Source organism: Cornus florida, unplaced genomic scaffold, assembly GCF_030987335.1.
Source record: "Cornus florida cultivar Cherokee Brave unplaced genomic scaffold, ASM3098733v1 CherokeeBrave_3.0.0_Hap2_Chr01, whole genome shotgun sequence".
Classification (NCBI taxonomy): domain Eukaryota; kingdom Viridiplantae; phylum Streptophyta; class Magnoliopsida; order Cornales; family Cornaceae; genus Cornus; species Cornus florida.
Window position 1 is genome coordinate 15,829,029 of NW_026775571.1, and position 23,695 is coordinate 15,852,723.

Here is a 23,695-nt window from a genome sequence, read left to right on the forward strand (position 1 = left end):
AATTTTCTTGCTCCTATGTGAATTACATCTTCTAAATTGTTGCAGGACATGCTTATTTGTGCTAGTTGTAGTTTAGAAGTAGTTAGAACATGTGTATGTGGTTATGTGAGAGCTTGTATTAAATATTTTATGTGAAAAACTTGCCTATGTGATGATTTATATATGTTCGTCAGGCTAGATGTATTGTTGTATAAAAGCATGCTGAAATTCCTTGAGAAATTCTTATGAAATTATGCCTTGCTTACTTAAATTGAGTTGGTTGTGGAATGATGAGTATATTCATGGTATTGATGCACTCATGCACTTACATTGGGCATGAAATGGGAGAAATTGTTTTGAAACAAAAAGGAAAATTTTGGAAAAAGAGTTTTTACAAAATGGTTTTATGAACACCCGGTCGCCGGGGGGGTACCAAAAGGGCGAAGTGTTAATATAGCTTAAATGGGACTAGGGAGTCGCCCTAGCGTGGTTAAGCTATCTGGGCCCCTCGATGAAGCTGCAGGGTTACCAAAGGTCTAGGGACAGTAGCCAATCCTCCTCTCGTGCCACTACGGGGTCACCAAAGGGCGGGTTGTATTAACAGTTTGAAAGTAATGCTTTGAAATATGAAAATGGGGAGCGACATCGGCATGCATTTGCATTCCATGGCATTGTATTGTTTGCACTTGAGTTTGGTTGAAATGTTATATTATCCCGACATTGTATGATCCATATTCCTATTGATCTATTCTTTGTATGGATTCGCAAGGACACAAGATGTGTGTCTTAAGTGCTACCTACTGAGCTATATGCTCACCCTATTATTTAATAATTTTTTTTAGGAAACAGGAAAGAAGTGGCGGATGACTTTCCACCACAAGCCTAATTTGGATTAGAAGACTTCCTTTTGCTATTTTTGTATTAAGTCCCATATTTTTGTAAAATTTTAGTTTGTTATATTTGGTATAGAGGTTTGTGGACTCTTATTTTTATAATTATACCTATAGGCTGTAACTTTTGTATGAGCTGTCTAAATGTCGTAAAATATGGACATTTGATATTAATCTTGTATTTTGGGACTGTAATTATGATATTCAGATGATATAGTATGTAGTTGTACCACTATGGAATGAACTAAGTTAAGGCACGGTGAATGGATGAAAGGGATGTTGGAATGTATTATATGTTTATTGTGCTGGGACAGGTTAAAAATGCATTTAAACAGGTTGTGGTAGGCCCATTTTTTTAGGGGAGGTCATGCCGAATTTTTTTTTAACATGGTATCAGTTTAGGGTCTTACAAATTTGGTATTAGAGCAATGGTTCGAATACCATTAGGACGACGGGTAGAGGCTTACGTAGGGTTGTCTGGGAAGTCATTTGCATTGTTATTTCCTTATTTGCAAAAGTGTTTTGCTATGTGAAAAAGCATACTTAACTGCTTACTTGCTTACGTGCTTATGTGCTTATATGCTTATTAATGTGTTCATTGCATAGTATTACATGCTAAATGTTTGTACAGTATCTTTTTGCATTGGGTTGTTCATGGTTGACCTTAGTGTTATCGTTATTGAATTGTTTTCTTTGTTTTATAGAATGATGTCACGGCGTGAGGAAACCAGGGAAGTTGACCCTAGATCGACTAGGGGTGATGTTGGCGAGAGCTCCAGCTCCAATCCGGAGGAGCTAAATGATGAGGACACACTTCTTAGGGATTTGATTCCCCCGAGAGTTGTCCCTATAAGGAGGGATAATGTTGAAGCACCCGTAGAAGTGGGTGAAGGTTTTGTGGCACTGGAGTTGAATCATTTATTGCAAAATGCCGTGAGGGCAACGATTGCTGCTCAGTCGCAGTTGGCACCACAACCTACAGTTCAAGTTGAAGAGATGCCAACTCAGAAGCGTCTCAAGATCATTAAAGGGTTTTCCCAGTTGATGCCAGTTATATTTGAAGGCAGTGCGGATCTAATGGTAGTAGATGACTACTTGGATCAAGTTGAGACTCAACTAATTTCAATGGATATGACAGAGGATCATTTGAAGATCATCCTAGCTACTTATAAGTTTGCTAAGGATGCCAAATTATGGTCGAAGTCGGTTACGAGCCGGTACAAGGTGGAGGAGATGAGTTTGGATAAGTTCAAGGAATTGTTTTATGAAAAGTATTTTTCAATTTCTAAAAGATGGGAGCTAAAGGACCAGTTTCATAACCTTATCCAGGGCAATATGTCGGTGGCTGAATATGAGAACAAGTTTACTTCACTTTCTCGCTTTGTTCCAGAAATGGTGAGAGATGAAGTTGACAAGACTCGGAAGTTTGTTTTCGGTCTTAATGATCGAATGAGACCATTGATCACAACACAGTTCATTAAGGTTTATTCTGAAGCAGTGGAAAGGGCTTTAATGCTGGAGGCTGACATTAAAGATAAGGATGCGAGAAGAGAGCAGTGGAAGCAAAAGAGGGGTGCAGGGCCATCTTCAGAAGGATCTTCTTGGAAAAGGAACAAGGGCGGTCCATCTCAGTTTCAGGGGTAGCAGTCTGCACGATCTGCTCCTACCACTCCTTTGCCAACTGGGTCTGATAGGAGTGGAGTCATTTGTTTTCAGTGCCAGCAGCCTGGACATTACAAGTCCAGATGTCCAATGAACTCAAACACAGTTTCTGCGCCATCGAGAGCTTATTATGGGTGTGGCCAGTAGGGCCATCTGATCCGGGATTGTCCTACTCGAGGAGCAGGCACTGGTAGTGGCAGAGGGTCACAGCAGAGGCCATCACAATCGGCTAAAGTTCAGTCAGATTTCAGACCACCGCCACCACCATAGCCTGCCGTGTCTTCTCAGGGTTCACGACTAGCAATGAGGGATACTTCTACTATATCGGCACAACAGTCTGGTGTTCAGATTAGTAGTTTACAGGCACAAGCACCGCAGAGACGTGTCTTTGCACTTGCACTGACTAATGCATCTGCTGGATCTTCAATTCTCCGAGGTATATTTCCAGTGTTTGGTTCTTGGGCCCGTATTTTGTTTGATACTGGTGCATCATTTGCACTTGCATCGGGGTTAGAGATCAGTTTCATGGATCGAGCATTGTGTGTTGATACGCCAGTTGGGGTTTCAGTGTCATTGAGCCGAGTTGTGCGGGATTGTTCTATTATGATAGCCGGATGGACTTTTGTGTTTGACCTTATCCTCCTTGATGAGCACTGAAAAGTGCGCATTTAAACCCGTTAAGCTTAAGCATTCTAGTACCTTTATCTATCTTACTTTGCCGTTTTAGACTTATTACGTGTTATTTATATATTCAGGCACTAATCCCAAAATTGAGCTAACTCAGCCAAATAAGAGCTTAATTGAAGCAATCCTGAGATAAACCAAAGGAGGGAGCAAAGTGGAGAAAGAAAGGAGCAAAAAGGAATCAAGTTGTGCAGTTGAAAAGTTCGATCGATCCAACTTAGAGTTCGATCGATCGAACATCTATGATCGATCACAGTACTTCTCGATAGATCCAACCTTGGCCTTTGCTGAAATTCCAAGTTCGATCGATCCAACATCACCTTCGATCGATCGAACCCTATTTTGTCCTATTCAAATGATTGATCTTATCCACAGTTGTACGCCTACCAACCACTTTTGTCCTTTTCCCCATAAATATCTTCGAAATATCTCAGCCTTGTCCTTATCCGGAGGAATCAGACCACTTCGATCGTTCCAAGATGCAGTTCGATCGATCGAACCCATTTTCGATCAATCCAAGTTAAGGTTCGATCGATCGAACTTCCTCCAGCGAGAAAAAGTTAAAGTCCAGCTCATTTATTCCGTCCTTCATCCAATCATTGGAGAATATGCCTTGCACGACTACAGCTCATCATAGAGTGTATTTGACCTACCTATATAAGGAATATGATACACTTTTTGAGTGGGAGTCTCTTGTCACACATTGAAAATCATCTTAGAGGTTATTCTTGGAGAGGAGGAAGGAGGGAAGCTAGAGCACCATTGGAGGAGATCTTCACTAACAAAGAGCAGCCATGGAGTTAGCCCTTGAGGGTTGGATCATCACTACCATGAGTGGCTAGACATCCTCTTAGGGCTAGAGTTAGCCCCAAGCATACTTTCTATACTCTAATCTTGTGTATTATTTAGGGATTAGTGTTGTATGATACATCTTGATATTCATATATATATAAATCTTGATTATTTCATGGTTTGTATGGTTTAATGCTTCCAATTGACTATTCTATTCTATCCATATGTCTATGTATGCTATAGAAGGATAATCATGTGCTTATCCCTAGATTTAGTGTTTTTGATGCATGTCTATGTGTATTGATGCTATAGATCTAGAGATTATCAAGATGATATGCTTAATGAATGTTATTTTGGTTCATTTGATGGTTTATGCCTATTCTTGATGGTTTGTGCCTCTCCCCTAGTCTAGATAGCTTTATTTTCATGCTAGTAGTGTAGATTTAGTGTAGTGGTAGTGTAATGTTAGATGGGAGGACAATCTACTCTTGATGTTTGATGTTCCATGCTTTTGAGTCCAAATGGCATATTCCTCTAATATTGTGTTGTATGTGGATTTTGAGCTTAATGAAGGATTAATGACTAGTTATGATATGTTGTATCTTTCACATGTGTTTAGACAATTTATTCCTCTCCCAATAGATATTTTGTACCTCTCACATGATGTTTAGATATGCATGTTTAACTAAGTCATCCTTATGGATTGCTTGGACTATGAGCTTAATGAAAGGTTCAATGACTTGAATTGTTATTTTGTTATCTTCACATGATGTTTAGACAATATATTCCTCTACCAATAGATGTATTGTGGCATCACACATGTTGATTGAGACAATTTGCACTTGTTGAGTCACCCTTACCAATTGAATGTCTTTTACACACACAACATTGTTGTAACACATTCATTTCCCTCATTAGTCACTTGATTATGGTTTGGAATAGTGTTGCTTGGTGGTGATCTCTACACCCCAAGACCTCTCTCTCTCTCTTGTTTACTTCATATTATTTTATTTAGTTGAATTCAATTTAGCTTAATCAACCAACCCAACTCTCTTTTGCAATCATTTGGTACGCTAGAGTCGAAGTTGAAATTCCAACACGTATAATCCCTTGGGACGATCCCTACTCACTTTTGCTACGTTAGTAATGGTGTTGGTAGTGGTTTTTATAAATTTAAATTTGACATAAAAGGCTTTTCTTGAACCACACATTCACTACATTTAGTTTGGCGTATTGGAACGGCCCTTGTCAAGATTTTGGCACTGTTGCCGGGGATTAACGGTTTTGTTGGAATTAAACTAGACAATAGTGTTCATTAGATTGGTTCTATTTTTATTTTATTTTCCATTGTATATTCTTTTCTCTTGATTCTCATTATTATTTGTTCAATTGGGTAGTTGACTACAAGGAAGGCGAACTTTGGAACTTAAAGCAATCATTGGAGCTTAAAAGCTAAATTTGGAGTTGAAGTGCTAAAGGACCATTGTGAGCAATTCTTGGCACTCTTGTATTTTAATTGTTTCACTTCTTTGTATGCTTGTGATAGCCCTTGTTGATGCTCATTTTATTGCTAAATTTTTATCCAAGCATAGGCCCTTGTTGAGGCCAATTTTTTCTTGCATTTGGGTTTTAATTGTGAATGGAGGAATTGTTTGATCCAAGTTTGGGGGGGAATTACATCCCTTCACCTTATACTCCTCCATCACATTTTAATCCTTATGAGATTGAGTCCAATTCATTTCATGCATCATCTTATTATGGACTTGATCATTCATTTAATCCTTCTTATGACTATTGCCCTCCCCCACCATTTTATGATGAATCAATTCCACCACCTTCTAAGTACTCACCCGGATTTGAAGAAAAAGTGTTAGCTTTACTTGATGTGCAGATTTCACACACTTCACTTATTAATTCTCATTCTCAAACTTTAGCCAACTTAGAAGCTCAAGTTGAACAAATTGCAAATACTCTTTCTCATCAAGAGGAGGAGGAAGAGGCAAATGAAAAAATGGCAAGAACTTCAATGTATATAGATGAGGATGATGAGAGTGAGGAGAATGAAACAAGTAAGCTAATACCTAGCACTCTATCTTGTATAGAGGAGGAAGTGGCAAGTGAGTTAGTGGCTAATCCAATAGAACATAACATGATTAATGAGGACTTTCCTTGTTTTGATTATGATTTTATCTCGGAGAAGGCTACTCTAGAGAGTGAGGAGATGTTGACTACACTTGAGGTAGGAGAGAAGGAGGAGGAACTTGTTGAAGAGGGCCTTCCTTCTATTATCTCTAATGACCCTCTTGAGGAGTGTCTTTTGGAAATGTATAAAAATTGTGGTTTTGACTTTAAAAGCTCTAAAAATGAAATAAACTCTCTAATGGACTCCTTAGCTTACTTAGAAGGTGAGGAAATGATAATTTATGAGGAGGAGAAGAGGGATGAAGAGAGGGTGTTTCTTATTAATCCAAATGAGTCTTTGAAAGACAATGTCTCACCAATTATCAATATGGATGATCATTTGAATGTGTTTCAAGAACACAACAAAGAGGCAAGCCTAACCATGATTGATTTTGTTTTCAAGACTGTGGATAAAAGGAACAATATCATCTCTTTTATTTCTTTTCAAGTCATTCTTTTGGAGGATGATTTTATTGTCAAAAGTGGGACATTAAATGAGAAAAGTGAAAAGAGGGTCAATAAGGATGTTTCATATCCAGTTTTTGATTCATTTGATTAGTGAGTTGACCTAACGTCTTGCTAGAGACGTTAAACACTAGTATTCGTAGAGTTTCACAACTCTATTCCTCCCTCATTTCTTTTTATTTTTCATTCTTGTGTACATTCTTCCATCTATTTTTCAAATTTTCATTCTTGTTACCATCATTGGGGCTTAGCATAGGATTTTCAGCACTTTCAGTTCAAAATTAGGCATTTAGTGCCAGTTCGATCAATCACAAGAGCACCTTCGATCGATCGAATTGTTCTTCGATCGATCCAACTATGGATTCGATCGATCAAACTCCACTTGAGTCCCAACACTTAGAAAAAATTTTGAGCTTTCATCAATTTTGAAAATGCATGCTCTCGGGATCTCCAAATTTTCAAAAGTTCGATCGATCGTAAACCATTTCGATCGATCAAACTACCTTTCGATCGATCCAACATGTCGTTCGATCGATCATGAGTCCCAACACTTAGAAAAAATTTTAGGCCTCATCCATTTTTCAAAAATGTATGCTCTCGGGACTTTTCAAAATTTGACATGTTCGATCGATCGAATTTCATCTCGGATCGATCACAGCTATGTTCGATCGATCGAACTTCATCTTCGATCGATCACAACTTTGCCCCTTTGACCCTTTGACTTTTTGACTTTTTCCTATTTCTATTTTTATTTTATTTTATTTTATTTTTTTATTTTCTTTTATTTTATTTAGTTACTTCTATCTTGGTATTAAAAATAAATATATATATATATATATATATAAAATAATAATATTTCTTTTCTTTTATTTTATTTCCTTTTATCTTATTTCCAAAAATCCAAAAATATTTTGTTTAACTTTAATTTTTAATTTCGAAAAAAATATATATATATTTCATTCTTTATTTCCTTACATTTTTACTTCTTGCATTTTTATTTTTATTTTTATTTACTTGCCTTTTTATTTTTATTTGTGTACATATTTGTTTTGTCTAAAAAAATAATAATAAAAAAAAAGACGGTTTTTCAAAGAAGCATTCCGTCTTGCTAGAGACGTTAAACTTAGCACCCATTTTGCATATTTCTTACATTTTTCATTTTTCTTTGCATGTTTTCACATATATATTTAAAAAAAAAAAAAAATGAAAAACAAAAAGTAAGAAAATTTTGTATATACTTGCATTGTACATATTCTTTCCATTTTTTTTTTGCATTGTACATGTCCCTTTTAATTTCTTGCATTGCACATATTGTTTTTCATTTCTTACATTGAACATATTCTTTCATTACATTTTGCCTTATTTAATTTTCTTTTTATATTTTGTTCATGCATTTTATTCTGTGTTTTTCTTGCATTTTGTATATACTTGCTTTCATTAAATGAAAAATATAAAAAGATTCATCATTGTGCCCTTATGTGTAGTCATGCATACTTTATGCTTTAGTTAGGGCTTGATCTTATATCTCTCTTGCATCATGTGTTACATTGCCTTAGAATGCTTGATTTGATTATTCTTATCCCATTTGATATTTGATGTGAGTTTGCTAGCGTGGTTATTCAAGTAGGTTGTTGATTCCAAGTTTAGGGGAGACGTCTTTCGAATTGGATTATGACCGGGCTTCATGTCTACACCACCACGGTATACTCTTTCCACTTTTTTTTCCATTGTTCTCATTGCACATTGAGGACAATGTGCGGTTTAAGTTTGGGGGTAAGGTGTCTTGTTGCATTCTACTTAAGATTTGAGTTTTAAATGCATGATTGAGATTTGAGATTGATGTTAGCTATGATTTTGATCTTTTGAGGACTATATTGCTTAAAATTTAAAAATTGCTTGATTTGAGAGTCCAATACTCCTTGTATGCCTTTTGAATGCCATTTAGGAGTAAATTTTTCAAAAGATTGATATCTTGCTTACATTTGTGGTCCACATCATCCTGAATTTGTGATTGTTTTGAGATTCATTCTAGGATTCTACACTAGCACCAGCGCACGCTAGCATTCAATTGTGGGGTACATGCTTTGTTGATTATTGAATTGGTTATATCCCAATTGGGCTAGTAGTGCATTGAAAGCTTTCATTCTTGATAAAGATGGATAACAACCCCTTTTCATTGAGTAGCCGGGATTCTTGCCTCATTAAGCAGTGAACTTCTCACGCCGAAAGGTGGAGGGCCCAAACTCTAGGTTAATAATTGAAAAAAAAAAAAAAAAAAAAAAAAAAAAAAAGTTGCAAAAAGCAATAAAAGTGAGGACTTCTCCCAAAAGGTGAGAAGTAGGAAATGATTAGATGGTTGTTGTCTTGATTTGTAGCCTAGTTGATTTGAGTTTGTAAGTCCGTTAGGGTGTCTTAACACCTAATGCCCTAAAGCCATCTGGTTTGGGAGTCATTGACCTAAAGCTCGCTACATGAATCTTCTAGAAAGCTTAAGAGATCAACACATTGCACAATATTTCCATCTTTGATCCTCAATAAAAAATAAAAAATAAAAAAGAAGAAGAAAATGAGTGAAAAGAATAAGTGCACCTAGAACAATAAAGCTTTAATAAAAGGTCCACTCTCTTATCTTGATGATCGGTACTAGATTTGTGCACTAGTTTGAGGGTAAGGATGTGATTACTTCTCTAGTTGGCTAAGATAGCAACACACTTGATGCCGGACCTCTCACATGGATTCTAGACTTGTTTCGATTTTCATGATCATTTTTTTGATATGTGGAGGACCATACTTGCTTGCTTCATATCGAAATTTTGGGAGATTGCTTAGAAACGGTTGAAAAATTGCATACTTGAGGTAGTTTTCTCCCAATGCTTGTTTGTAATATTGGTGCCTCTTTTGAAAGAATGAGCTTAATGTTTGTGGGTACCATTTCTGGAAACCCTCACGAGACTTTACTCGTCCACTAGGGGTAACCTAGGGGTTTAAAAGGCTTGTTGCATATGCTAAATGCAATCGTGTTCCCTACGAAAATGGTGTTATCATTTTACTTGCTTTCCAGTTTATACTTGTATAGTTGTTTATTTCATTCCTTTACTTCTTCGTTCATTGCTAGGGACTAGGAATATTTAAGTTTGGGGGTGTGATGAGCACTGAAAAGTGCGCATTTAAACCCGTTAAGCTTAAGCATTCTAGTACCTTTATCTATCTTACTTTGCCGTTTTAGACTTATTACGTGTTATTTATATTTTCAGGCACTAATCCCAAAATTGAGCTAACTCAGCCAAATAAGAGCTTAATTGAAGCAATCCTGAGATAAATCAAATGAGGGAGCAAAGTGGAGAAAGAAATGAGCAATAAGGAATCAAGTTGTGCAGCTGAAAAGTTTGATCGATCCAACTTAGAGTTCGATCGATCGAACATCTATGATCGATCACAGTACTTCTCGATAGATCTAACCTTGGCATTTGCTGAAATTCCAAGTTAGATTGATCCAACATCACCTTCGATCGATCGAACCCTATTTTGTCCTATTCAAATGATTGATCTTATCCACAGCTGTACGCCTACCAACCACTTTTGTCCTTTTCCTCATAAATATCTTCGAAATATCTCAGCCTTGTCCTTATCCGGAGGAGTCAGACCACTTCGATTGTTCCAAGATGCAGTTCGATCGATCGAACCCATTTTCGATCGATCCAAATTAAGGTTCGATCGATCGAACTTCCTCCAGCGAGAAAAAGTTAAAGTCCAACTCATTTATTCCGTCCTTCATCCAATCATTGGAGAATATGCCTTGCACGACCACAGCTCATCATAGGGTGTATTTGACCTACCTATATAAGGAATATGATACACTTTTTGAGGGGGAGTCTCTTGTCACACATTGAAAATCATCTTAGAGGCTATTCTTGGAGAGGAGGAATGAGGGAAGCTAGAGCACCATTGGAGGAGATCTTCACCAACAAGGAGCAGCCATGGAGTTAGCCCTTGAGGGTTGGATCATCACTACCATGAGTGGCTAGACATCCTCTTGGGGCTAGAGTTAGCCCCAAGCATGCTTTCTATACTCTAATCTTGTGTATTATTGAGGGATTAGTGTTGTATGATACATCTTGATATTCATGTATATATAAATCTTGATTATTTCATGGTTTGTATGGTTTAATGCTTCCAATTGACTATTCTATTCTATCCATATGTCTATGTATGCTAGAGAAGAATAATCATGTGCTTATCCCTAGATTTAGTGTTTTTAATGCATGTCTATGTGTATTGATGCTATAGATTTAGAAATTATCAAGATGATATGCTTAATGAATGCTATTTTGGTTCATTTGATGGTTTATGCCTATTCTTGATGGTTTGTGCCTCTCCTCTAGTCTAGATAACTTTATTTTCATGCTAGTAGTGTAGATTTAGTGTAGTGGTAGTGTAATGTTAGATGGGAGGACAATCTACTCTTGATGTTTGATGTTCCATGCTTGTGAGTCCAAATGGCATATTCCTCTAATATTGTGTTGTATGTGGATTTTGAGCTTAATGAAGGATTAATGACTAGTTATGATATGTTGTATCTTTCACATGTGTTTAGACAATTTATTCCTCTCCCAATAGATATTTTGTACCTCTCACATGATGTTTAGATAATGCATGTTTAACTAAGTCATCCTTATGGATTGCTTGGACTATGAGCTTAATGAAAGGTTCAATGACTTGAATTGTTATTTTGTTATCTTCACATGATGTTTAGACAATATATTCCTCTACCAATAGATGTTTTGTGGCATCACACATGTTGATTGAGACAATTTGCACTTGTTGAGTCACCCTTACCAATTGAATGTCTTTTACACACACAACATTGTTGCAACACATTCATTTCCCTCATTAGTCACTTGATTATGGTTTGGAATAGTGTTGCTTGGTGGTGATCTCTACACCCCAAGACCTCTCTCTCTCTCTTGTTTACTTCATATTATTTTATTTAGTTGAATTCAATTTAGCTTAATCAACTAACCCAACTCTCTTTTGCAATCATTTGGTACGCTAGAGTCGAAGTTGAAATTCCAACACGTATAATCCCTTGGGACGATCCCTACTCACTTTTGCTACGTTAGTAATGGTGTTGGTAGTGGTTTTTATAAATTTAAATTTGATATAAAAGGCTTTTCTTGAACCACACATTCACTACATTTAGTTTGGCGTATTGGAACGGCCCTCGTCACTCCTGGAGATGACTAGCTTTGATTTCATTCTCGGGATGGATTGGTTAGCTTCCTTTAATGCCACGATCGACTGTTTTAGAGGGAGAGTCACAGTTTGCACTTCTGAGGGAGACTGTTTCTTTTTCGTGGGAGATCGGAGTGATTCCCACATTTCATCATTTTATGGAGTTCGTGGACAGAGTTGTGGTGATTATTTCTTGGCTAGTATTCTAACCGAAGAAGATAATGTTGTGAAAGAGGGTTACCTTATAGTTGTTCGCGATTTTCTGGATGTGTTTCCGGAGGATTTGACAGAGTTGCCTCCACACCGAGAGGTGGAGTTTACTATTGATTTGATGTCCGGTACCGCGCCGATTTCTATAGCACCGTATCGTATGGCACCAGTTGAATAGGAAGAATTGAAGAAGCAACTTGATGATTTGAGGATGAAAGGTTTTATCAGACCGAGTGTGTCGCTGTGGGGCACACCAATCTTGTTTGCTAAGAAGAAATATGATTCTTTGAGGTTGTGCATCGATTATCGGAAGTTGAATCATGCCACCATCAAGAACAAGTATCCTTTGCCAAGGATAGATGATTTATTTGATCAGTTGAGGGGAGCCAGTTGTTTCTCGAAGATTGACTTGAGGTCTGGCTATTATCAGTTGTGGGTTAGGGATGAAGATATCCCAAAGACAGCATTCCGTACACGGTATGGACACTATGAGTTCCTTGTTATGCCTTTTGGCTTGACTAATGCGCCAGCAACATTCATGGACTTAATGAACCGCATCTTGCACGATTACTTGGACCAGTTTGTGGTAGTTTTTGTGGATGACATTCTTGTGTACTCACAGACTCGGGAGGAGCACGAGGTCCATATAAGTATTGTTTTACAGATTTTGCGGGAGCACCGATTGTGTGCCAAATATGAGAAATGTGAGTTTTGGCTACAGGAAGTGAAATTTTTGGGGCATGTTGTTTCAGAAGGTGGAGCGTCAGTGGATCCATCAAAGGTTGAAGCAGTTTTACATTGGGAGCAACCCAAGAATATGTTTGAGATCCGCAGTTTTCTTGGTTTAGCGGGTTACTATCGGAGATTTGTGAAGGATTTCTCCCGTTTGGCAGCTCCTATGACCTGTTTGACCCGGAAAAGGATCAAGTTTACGTGGAATGAAGCCTATGAGTTATCTTTTCAGGAGTTGAAGACAAGGTTGACTACAGCTCCAGTGTTGGTGATACCTGAGCGTGGCTTGGGTTATGTGATTTATTATGATGCTTCATGTGATGGTTTGGGATGTGTGTTGATGCAAGATGGTAGAGCAGTGGCTTATGGGTCTCGACAGTTGAAGACTCACGAGCTTAACTACCCTACTCATGATTTTGAGTTAGCAGAAGTTGTATTTGCCTTGAAATATTGGAGACATTGCTTGTATGGTGAGAGATTCGAGGTGTACTGGGATCATAAAAGTCTCAAGTACCTTTTCTCCCAAAAGGACTTGAACAATAGACAGAGAAGATGGGTTGAGTTCTTAGAGGACTACAATTTTGACTTGCAGTATCATCCGGGCAAGGCAAATGTGGTAGCAGATGCCTTAAGCCAGAAATCTCGTGGGACTCTGGCCTGTTTGGCTATTCGGAAGTGGACGATGCTTAAGGATTTGGCAGAGATGGGATTGCATTGTTTTGATGACAATGTTGACAGTGAGCCAGCATTCTTGTTTAGTCTTGTGGCTCAGCCTACTCTTGTTGTACGAGTGATTGAGTCGCAGAGACAGGACCCAGATTTAGATGTCATTCATGCTTTAATCTCTAGTGGTGAGACAATGAAAGATTGGACCTTGTATGCAGATGGGGGTCTACGGTTCAAGGGTTTGTTGGTAGTTTCCACGGTTTGTCGTGAGGACGTCTTACGGGAGTTTCACACTTCCCGCTTTGAAGTTTATCTATGTGGTACCAAAATGTATCACAATTTGAGACATCAGTATTGGTGGAACGGGATAAAGAAAGTTGTTGCTCAGTTTATGGCTAAGTGCCTTACCTGTCAGCAGGTGAAGGCCGAGCATCAGAGACTAGCTGGTTTGTTGCAACCATTACCTGTAGTGCAGTGGAAATGGGAACATATTGCTATGGATTTTGTGACAGGTCTTCCAAGGCCACAGAGGGGTAATGAAACCGTATGGGTCATCATTAACAGGTTGACCAAGACGGCTCACTTTTTACCTATTAAGGCAACAGATGATGCAGAGAAGCTTGGTGTACTTTATGTGAAGGAGATTGTAAGGTTGCATGGAGTTCCAGTAACCATTGTCTTAGATAGGGATGCCAAGTTCACTTCGAAGTTCTGGGAAGGACTTCAAGCAGCGTTTGGTTCAGCGTTGCATCTCAGTAAGGCATTCCATCCACAGACAGATGGCCAGTCGGAGCGTACTATCCAGATCTTGGAGGATATGCATAGGGCATGTGTCCTTAATTTGGGAGGTAGTTGGGAGGATCACCTTCTGCTTATTGAGTTTGCCTACAACAACAGTTATCAGGCGAGCATTCAGATGGCTCCATTTGAGGCGTTGTATGGTAGACCTTGTAGGTCTCCTATTTATTGGACTGAGGTGGGGGAGACAACCGCCTTAGGACCAGACATAGTACTTGAGACGACCGAGAAAATTAAGCTGATAAGACAGAGATTGCTCACAGCTCAGAGTCGACAGAAGAGTTATGCAGATAAGCGGAGACGACCATTATCTTTTGAGGTGGGAGACCACGTTTTTCTATGGGTTTCTCCACGGAAAGGATTGATGAGATTTGGGAAAAGTGGCAAGTTATCACCACGATTCATTGGACCATTTGAGATTTTGGACCGAGTAGGAGAGGTTGCCTACAGACTTGCTTTGCCACCACAGTTGGACAGGGTTCACAATGTCTTTTATGTATCGATGTTACGGAAGTACGAGCCGGATCCATCTCACATTTTGAGTTGGGTTAATGTGGATATTGATGAGGATGTTTCCTATGAGGAGGGACCAGTTCAGATCCTTGACACACAGCAGAAGGTGTTGAGGAATAAGTCGATACCAATGGTGAAAGTACTTTGGAGATACCACGGAGTCGAAGAGGCTACTTGGGAGCTCGAACAGGAAGTTTGCTCCAAGTATCCGGCATTGTTTTCTTCCTCAGGTATGTCTTGATTTCGGGGACGAAATCTTTTAAAGTTGGGGAAAATGTAATGTTTAAATTTTATATATATATATATATATATATATATATATATATATATATATGTATGTATATATATATGTATGTATATTAAAGGATGGTGGAGGGACCCACAGTCTTTTTTAAAGTGGTTATAAGACCACTTTTTTTTTTCTTGCTTATTCTCTGCTATCCCACTCTCTCTCCGCTGCTTGTCTTCCTCTCTGTATTTCTTTTTTCTTTTTCTTTTGCAATTTCTTCCTCAATCCATGGTAGATTTGAGAGCTATTTGAGGCAAAATAAAGCCCACGACGAGCTCTACGCGTTAGTGTAAGCAATTTCAGATTTGGTGCTTGATCGGTCGATCAACTAACATCAACCTTCGCAATAGCACGAATCATTGTAAAATAGGGCTATTGGTCGGGTAAGTCGAACCACTGGGACTGCGCTAGTCTATGGCAACCTAAGTGTCTAGAATTGTTCTTAGAATGATAAGGGGTTTATAGAGGGTTTTGGTTGTTTGTCACTTAAACTTAGAACTTAGAATGCATAAAATAGTAGTGCTAGTAAATGAGAGTTAGAGATAATAAAAGGGGAAACTAGAGAAGTGAATCCACCTACACCCTAAATACATGCTAGATCAAGACTAAATTGGGGATAAACACTATATAAGCAATGATCAAGAATTATGTAGCAACACATAGTTGCTTCATAACCAATAAAAAGTTCATGAGATTAAAACAAGAATGGTCTATCAAAAGACAACCCATTTGGACTACCTAGACTAGGGTGTAGTATCAAATACATTAACTTAAGCAAAAGACCATCAAGCATTCAATCAAATGATGAAGCACATGAAAGTAAGAATCAAGCATAGTCCATCAAAGGAGGTACCTAAGCAATGGAATATCAAGCTTCAAAATTAACATGCCTTGAAAACCATTCATAGTTAATATCTTCATTGTCACTATGAAAATAAAAGCAATAAGACTAATGTAAGAATCATCAAGACAAGCTAAATAACTCACATCAATCATTTAAACATGAATATTCATTACAAGAAGTAATAGGCTCTTAAACTATGAAAAGACCAAGGTTTATACATTATAATCCCCAAAATAGAACCTAATCTAGAACATGAACATAAGGGGAGGCTTCATCACCTCCCTAGATGAGGTTTAGTTACCCATGAGTGAGCTAGGAGAAGGAAGAAGCTTGCCCTTTTCCTCCATTTTCGAGCTCCCTTCCTTTTGCTCCAAGAACCCTCTTCTTCTTGCTCTCTTCTCTCTCCTCTGTCTTCTAAAAATCCAAGACTCCTAATGTGTGGCCCTTGGGTAGCTTTTTATGCTCCAACAACACCCTCTCTCCTCCAAGGAACACCTCCAACCACTTCATAAAGAAGGAAGATGGCATTGAGGAAAGCAATGTGCAAGTGGGCTAAAATGAGCCATTTCTGAAGGGCATTCTGCCTGATTTTCGAGCACACGCTTGGTGATCTCGAGCACTCTAACTTAGTGCAATGTGCAACATGCTCCTCTTGCTCAGTGCTGACCTATTTTGGGAAAACTGCTATAACTTTGTGCCCTGAACTCCGAATGATGATCTGTTTGAAGATTTGGAGAGCTGATTCAGTGCTTTAAAAGCTTCATGTTTTGATAAAGGCCCAATTCTCAAGTCTGGTTGGTCGAAAATGGGGAGAAATGCAGTACATCAGTGCTGCCAGGCAGTTCTGCGCACCTCTGTTATGAAGATCATAACTCTCTGCTCCGAACTCCGAATGATGAACCACTTGAAGATTTGGAAAGCTGATTCAGAGATCTAAATCTTTCATGTTATGATGGAAGTCTAGTTCTTGAGTTTGCAAGGTCGAAAATGGCGACAAAAGTCAGGATCACTGCTGCCAGAAATTCAGAAATGGCATCCTTTTTGTTCAAAATTCCACAAGGCCTCATTTTTGCTTCCTTTTTTTGCACTTCAACCTGAAAATGCATAAGAACATGCAAATTGAGTTAATCTACATAAAATAATTAATAACTGGACTTTGTTAATGTAATTTAGGGCGCTTGAATATACAATATTCGGCGCTTATCAGTGCTTCCTAGGGAGTTCGAAATTAAAGACCCATTTCAAGGGTTTTGTACAATCTTGGGGTAGGGGCTCTTAATCCACAATTTTCTTGCTCCTATGTGAATTACATCTTCCAAATTGTTGCAGGACATGCTTATTTGTGCTAGTTGTTGTTTAGAAGTAATTAGAACATGTGTATGTGGTTATGTGAGAGCTTGTATTAAATGTTTTACGTGGAAAATTTACCTATGTAATGATTTATATATGTTCGTTAGGCTAGATGTATTGTTGTATAAGAACATGTTGAAATTCCTTGAGAACTTCTTGTGAAATTATGCCTTGCTTACTTAAATTGAGTTGGTTGTGGAATGATGAGTATATTCATGGTACTGATGCACTCATGCACTTACATTGGGTATGAAATGGGAAAAATTGTTTTGGAACAAAAAAGGAAATTTTGGAAAAAGAGTTTTTACGAAATGATTTTATGAAAACCCGGTCGTCGTGGGAGTACCAAAGGGCCGGAGTGTTAATATAGCTTAGAGGGGACTAGGGAGTCGCCCTAGCGTGGTTGAGCTATCTCGGCCCCTCGATGACGCTGCGGGGTTACCAAAGGTCTAGGGACAGTAGCCAATCCTCCTCTCGTGCCGCTGCGGCGTCACCAAAGGGTGGATTGTATTAACAGTTTGAAAGTGATGGTTTGAAATGTGAAAATGGGGAGTGACATCGGCATGCATTTGCATTCCATGGCATTGTATTGTTTGCATTTGAGTTTAGTTGAAATGTTGTATTATCCCGACATTATATGATCCCTATTCCTATTGATCTATTTCTTTGTATAGATTCACAAGGACACAAGATGCGTATCTTAACTGCTACCTACTGAGTTTTATGCTCACCTTATTATTTAATAATTTTTTTCAAGAAACGGGAAAGAAGTAGCGGATGACTTTCCACCACGGTTTAATTTGGATTAGAAAACTTCTTTTTGCTATTTTTGTATTAAGTCCCATATTTTTGTAAAATTTTAGTTTGCTATATTTAGTATAGAGGTTTGTGGACTCTTGTTATTATAATTATACCTATGGGTTGTAACTTTTGTATGAGCTGTCTAAATGTTTTAAATTATGAAAATTTGATATTAATCTTATATTTTGGGACTATAATTATGATATTCGGATGATATAGTATGTGGTTGTACCACTATGAAATAAACTAAGTTAAGGCATGGTGAATGGATGAAAGGGATGTTAGAATGAATTATATGTTTATTGTGCTGGGACAGGTTAAAAATGCATTTAAACAGGTTGTGGTAGGCCCATTTTTTTAGGGGAGGTCATGCCGAAATTTTTTTTTAAATGGTATCAGTTTAGGGTCGTTACATATACTTAGTTTAATTGTTGGTTAGGTAAACAATTCATACTTGAATTTGATGGTCCATGCTTAATATTACAATTGGTAGTCGCATTTTGTTCACAAGAAGGTTTTCCCCAAATTAGTTGAGAGTGTGTGGTTTGGTGAACGAGCTAGGTGGCGATTCCAATGCACCCTATGACCTCACTTCTCATCTCTTAAATCCCTAACTCAACTTAGTTTACTTTAATCGCATTTTAATTTAATTAAATTTAGTGTAATCAAACAATCAACCCTCCTTTGCAATCATTTGATACATTAGAGTCGAAGTTAAATTCTAACACGTATAATCTTTTGGGATAATCCCTTCTCACTTATACAACATAGTATAGGTATTAAGCGGTTTATAAATTTTAAGTGTGATGCCCACTTGATACTAATTTCCAAACTTAAAGCGTTGTGTATTATTTTGTGCAAACGCTCGGGTCGCATCATAATTTTGGCGCCGTTGCCGGGAATTAACGGTTTTGTTGGAATTTGACTAAACAATAGTGTTCATTTAATTGCTTCTTTTTTATTTTATTTTCTTTTGTATATTCTTTTCTAATTCTTGATATTATTTGTTCAATTAGGTACTTGACTACAAGGAAGGACAATAATGGATCTTAAAGTAATCATTGGAGCTTAAAGCTAGCATTGGAATTTGAAGTTGCTTAAGGACGTTTGTGAACATTTCTCGAAAATCTCGTAGTTTAATTGTTTCACTTCTTTGCATGCTTGTAATAGTCCTTGTTGAGGCTCATTATATTGCTTAAATTTTTGTCTAAGCATCGGCCCGTGTGGAGGCCTTGTTTTATTGTAATATCATCGGCCCGTGTGGAGGCCAATATTTTCTTGCATTTTGGATTTTAGTTGTGAATGGAAAAATTATTTGATCCAAGTTTAGGGGAAATTACATCTCTTCACCTTATGCTCCTCCATATTTTAATCTTTATGAGATTGATTCCAATATTCAACATGCATCATTTTATTATGGACTTGATCATTGTTGGGTAAAGCAAAAGAATTAACCAATACTTACAAACTTCAGGATAAGCCTGAGACTCATGCCCAATGGTGCTCCTGTTTCAATTCGGTGGGTGAAATTGACATGGACAGCCGTAATTTACAGAAAGCAGCTTCTCGAGAAGATTCCAGTGACAACTATTTGTACAGTCCTACAGCCAAAGACATTGAACATCGGGATTTGAAGCATTTTCAGCGGCACTGGTACAAAGGGGAACCCGTGATTGTCAGTAATGTGCTTGAAACAACGTCTGGTTTGAGCTGGGAACCAATGGTTATGTGGCGTGCATTCCGTCGGATCAAGAATACCAGGCATTCCCTACAACTGGATGTAAATGCCATTAATTGCTTGGACTGGTGCGAGGTCAGTTTCAGTTTTCAACCTTTTCTCTTCAATAATGCTGAAAATTGATGACATGCACATGATGTAGCAATGGACTTGTCCGGTTTATTATATTTTCTTTTTTGATTTCATGAGAAAATTAATGAAAAGTATTTCTAGAGGAAGCTGGATCTATTATCAGTTCAGGTTGTCATGTCAGTACGTTCCATTCCACTTGCATTCCAGTCTAAGATGCATAGCTAACTTTGTGGTTCCATACCACTTGCATTCCAGTCTAAGATGCATAGCTAACTTTGTGGTTCCAATTATATCACAACTTTTCCTGTTGCCTTGACTGTTTGGTTGATTTAAAGAATTTTTTGTAACTACTTAACTTCTATAGGAATGGATTTGTTTGTATGATACATTCTCAAGCTATGTGGCTGTTCTCGAGATTTTTGAAAAATTGTGTTGTATTTCTCTTTACTCTTATTTCATTAAGTAGGACAGATTTTGATTTAAATGTAACGTGCTGCTGTAATCAATAACAATTTGACTGGCTTAAGAGTACATCTTTCTTAACAGTATTTAAGTGTTTTGATTGAATGATACTGGCCCCCATCATATTTAGAAAATGATTCATGCCATTTCCCATTTATTGGGAGATGGGGTGTTATAATGAAGCAATAGGAGGGGAACACTATGGGTATTGGGTAAAGTAATTATTTTCCTTGGAGACCCTGAATATCAAATCAAATTGGATTCGTCATATGTGGGAAGGTTTACTTGGAGAAAATTGGGGTTTTGGAAAAGAGAACCTTCATTTTTTTAAAAAGGTTTTTCCAGAAATTTTGAGTATGATTCTATATTTCGAATAGTTTATTCATTTAGTCTATTCCTGACCTGATGCCTTCTGATTTTCTGTTTATAGAAGTTAGAATATTTTGGAACCTGGCAGTTTTTGCATTCTAATCAGGTAAAACTCAATACTTGTTGAACATCTTTTCTACATGCAATTGTATGTCAAAATTATTAATACTACAATTTATGAACTTGCCCTCAGACTGATTTTATAACCACTGTTTTTCTACCCTTAACCCAATCTGCAATAAGTCATTCCATAGTTCTTTTGGATGCTCTCTCTCTCTGTCTATAAAGGTTCATGTCATCATGAGGGCTGTTGCCTGGTTCAGCTGTTTAATGGTTGAACATCAGTGCTATTGGTGCGAGTTCGAGCCTTAGAGCAGCTACTTTGTGAAATTTCAAAGGTTAGGTCTGTCTTGGGTCCTCCCTTGGTAGTGTCCCCGCTCTATTAATGTTCATTATTCTTTCTAAACTATAATCCACAATCGTTATGTAAAGTCTCTTTTAGGCTTCCTGATTTGTATTTCACAACATGTTTCTGTACTAGTCAGGTTTGATTTGAAATTGTATTCGTCTGCCGGCTCAATGCATTCGATTGTAGTTGGATGTAAACTGAACCCAGGATTAATTGATTTTATACTCCAGTGATTGATTGTATCTTTATCAATGTTCATAATGCTATATTCTTGTGATAAACTGCTGGTAGAAATCAATATCCACCAATTCTTTAAAGGGTATCTGGAGGGCCGATCTGACAGTGATGGATGGCCTCAGATTCTGAAGTTGAAAGACTGGCCCCCTTCTAGTTTGTTTGAGGGACGGTGCTGAGTTCGTAAGTTGCTTGCCCTTCAAAGAATATACACATCCTCGCCAGGGCTTCCTAAATCTTGCTGTCAAATTACCTGAAGAATCTTTGAAGCCAGACTTGGGGCCAAAGACATATATTGCATATGGTATTTCTCAGGAGCTGGGACGTGGAGACTCTGTAACCAAGCTTCATTGTGATATGTCTGACGCGGTATGCTTCTATTTGTGGACTTATAATAGACTTCTACATTATTAATTACTGGGTAATTTCTTTTAGGATTTCATTATTGCTTGGATCTGTGTTCCTGCCGTAGTTCTGCAAATGTAACGCTGTCTGTTCACGGTTATAAGAAACAATAAGATGGTAACAACTTGAGGTAGGGGTCTGAGGCTGCCTTTTAACAATTCCACGCTCAAGCTAGGCCAATCATGGCCTTTAGAAGCATATAATGCACTTACATCAAGACTAGACCATCTATAGTGGTAGTACAGACATATAGACACACACACACACTTAGAAATATGTGGATAAATATATAATTCGTGCGAAGTTGCAAAATGATACATAAAACTAGTGTAGATATGATCTTTCCTCCTCAAAGGGGAGGTTGAATGTTCGAGCCTTGCTAGGGGCAATATTGTGGGCATACGGTATGACATGAATATGATGACATGTTAAATCCTAAAAAGATAGGACATAGGTACAAGGTGGACACAACTAATGTAAATTTAAATTACCATTTATTAAATTTTATTAAATAAAAGAAGTACAACATGTTTCATAATTTGGAGGAGAGAGTTGTGTATGTCCTAATATTATTTATGGTGTTACTCTCCCACTTTGTCATTATAATTAATTTTGTTATATATAATAAGTTTTGTTACATGTTATGACGTGTATATAGTATTAATTTTCTCTCAAACCAAAAAAGAGATTAAGACACTTTGAACTGTATTTATATCATTTTCCAGATTATTATATGTTTGTATTATGTGAGACTTGTATTGGAGTGTATACGTATGTCGGCCAAATGTCCAAATTAATAAAAAAAAAATTCAAATTATGGACACGTCCATGAAGTATTAGACACGTCTAAAGTATTAGACACTTGTTGAATTGTCATAGAAGTTTGGCCTCCCGTTAACTCGTAGAAGCATTAAGCCTCCACCTTGGGATTACTTGATATAGGTGGTTTGGGGATGACTAAGGTATTCGAAGGGAATAGTTCTTTCCCTAAAGGGGTGCGAACTCCCCCTTTCACAAGAAAAGAAAAATAAAAAAGAAAAGAAAGGAATATGAAGAAGAAAGAATGCCATAATCTTGAGTTTGGCAGGTTACCTGATGTTTGATATTGTTATGACATTGTCCTTACTCCCTCTCAACCTGTATGTATAATAACGATTGTTATGGGGTATAATGATTGTAAAGTAACTGTAATGGCCTAATAATTTTTTTTTTCTCTAGTTGATACTTACACACCCCCTCCAAGGATTTGTTTGCACTCAAGAAGAGGAATTGAACTTGAGACATAATGTTTCATGAGTCACCAAAGCCAAGCGACTTACCCACTTGAACCAACACTACTTTAAGCTTTTAGGCCTTTGTTCAATCCAACTTTTCAGTATAATTTTTCTGTCACTAGCCATTATATCATGTGCTTCAGATTCACTACCGTAATGGACGATTTTGGTGTCATAACAGTTACGGCACTGTAATGCCCCTTTCGCCATTGAATTGAAAACTTCATTTTTTTTCCACCTTTCTTCATTTTCTTTCCCAAAATTTTGACTTCTTTTCTGATTTGTATGATACCACTTCTATAATACAAGATCCAGCTTTCAACACCTCTAAAACACAAGATCCTTCTATCTAAGGTTACATTTCAAATTTACACTACAACAAATTTGGGCTCTTGCTACAAGACACTTCGTGGCAAAAACTTACAAATTTCGTGACAAAAGCTTTTTAGCCACAAGAAATAGCTTGTGGCTCGATCATGGTCGTAGCCCCGTCACAGAATGTCAATAACCACGAATAAAAATTTTCGTGGCAAAATGTGAACCTTTTGCTACAAATTTGAACTCATGGTAAAATACCTTCTATTGCCACAAGGTGTTTCGTCGCTAAATAACAATGTTTTTGTGGCAATTAGCAATCCCGAAGT

General features: G+C 37.6%; 1 pseudogene; it reads left to right on the forward strand.

Annotated features, from left to right (window-relative positions):
- The first annotated feature begins 2,834 nt into the window (after window positions 1–2,834).
- Window positions 2,835–21,858, forward strand: LOC132269588 (lysine-specific demethylase JMJ25-like; annotated as a pseudogene).
- Window positions 21,859–23,695: the final 1,837 nt, after the last annotated feature.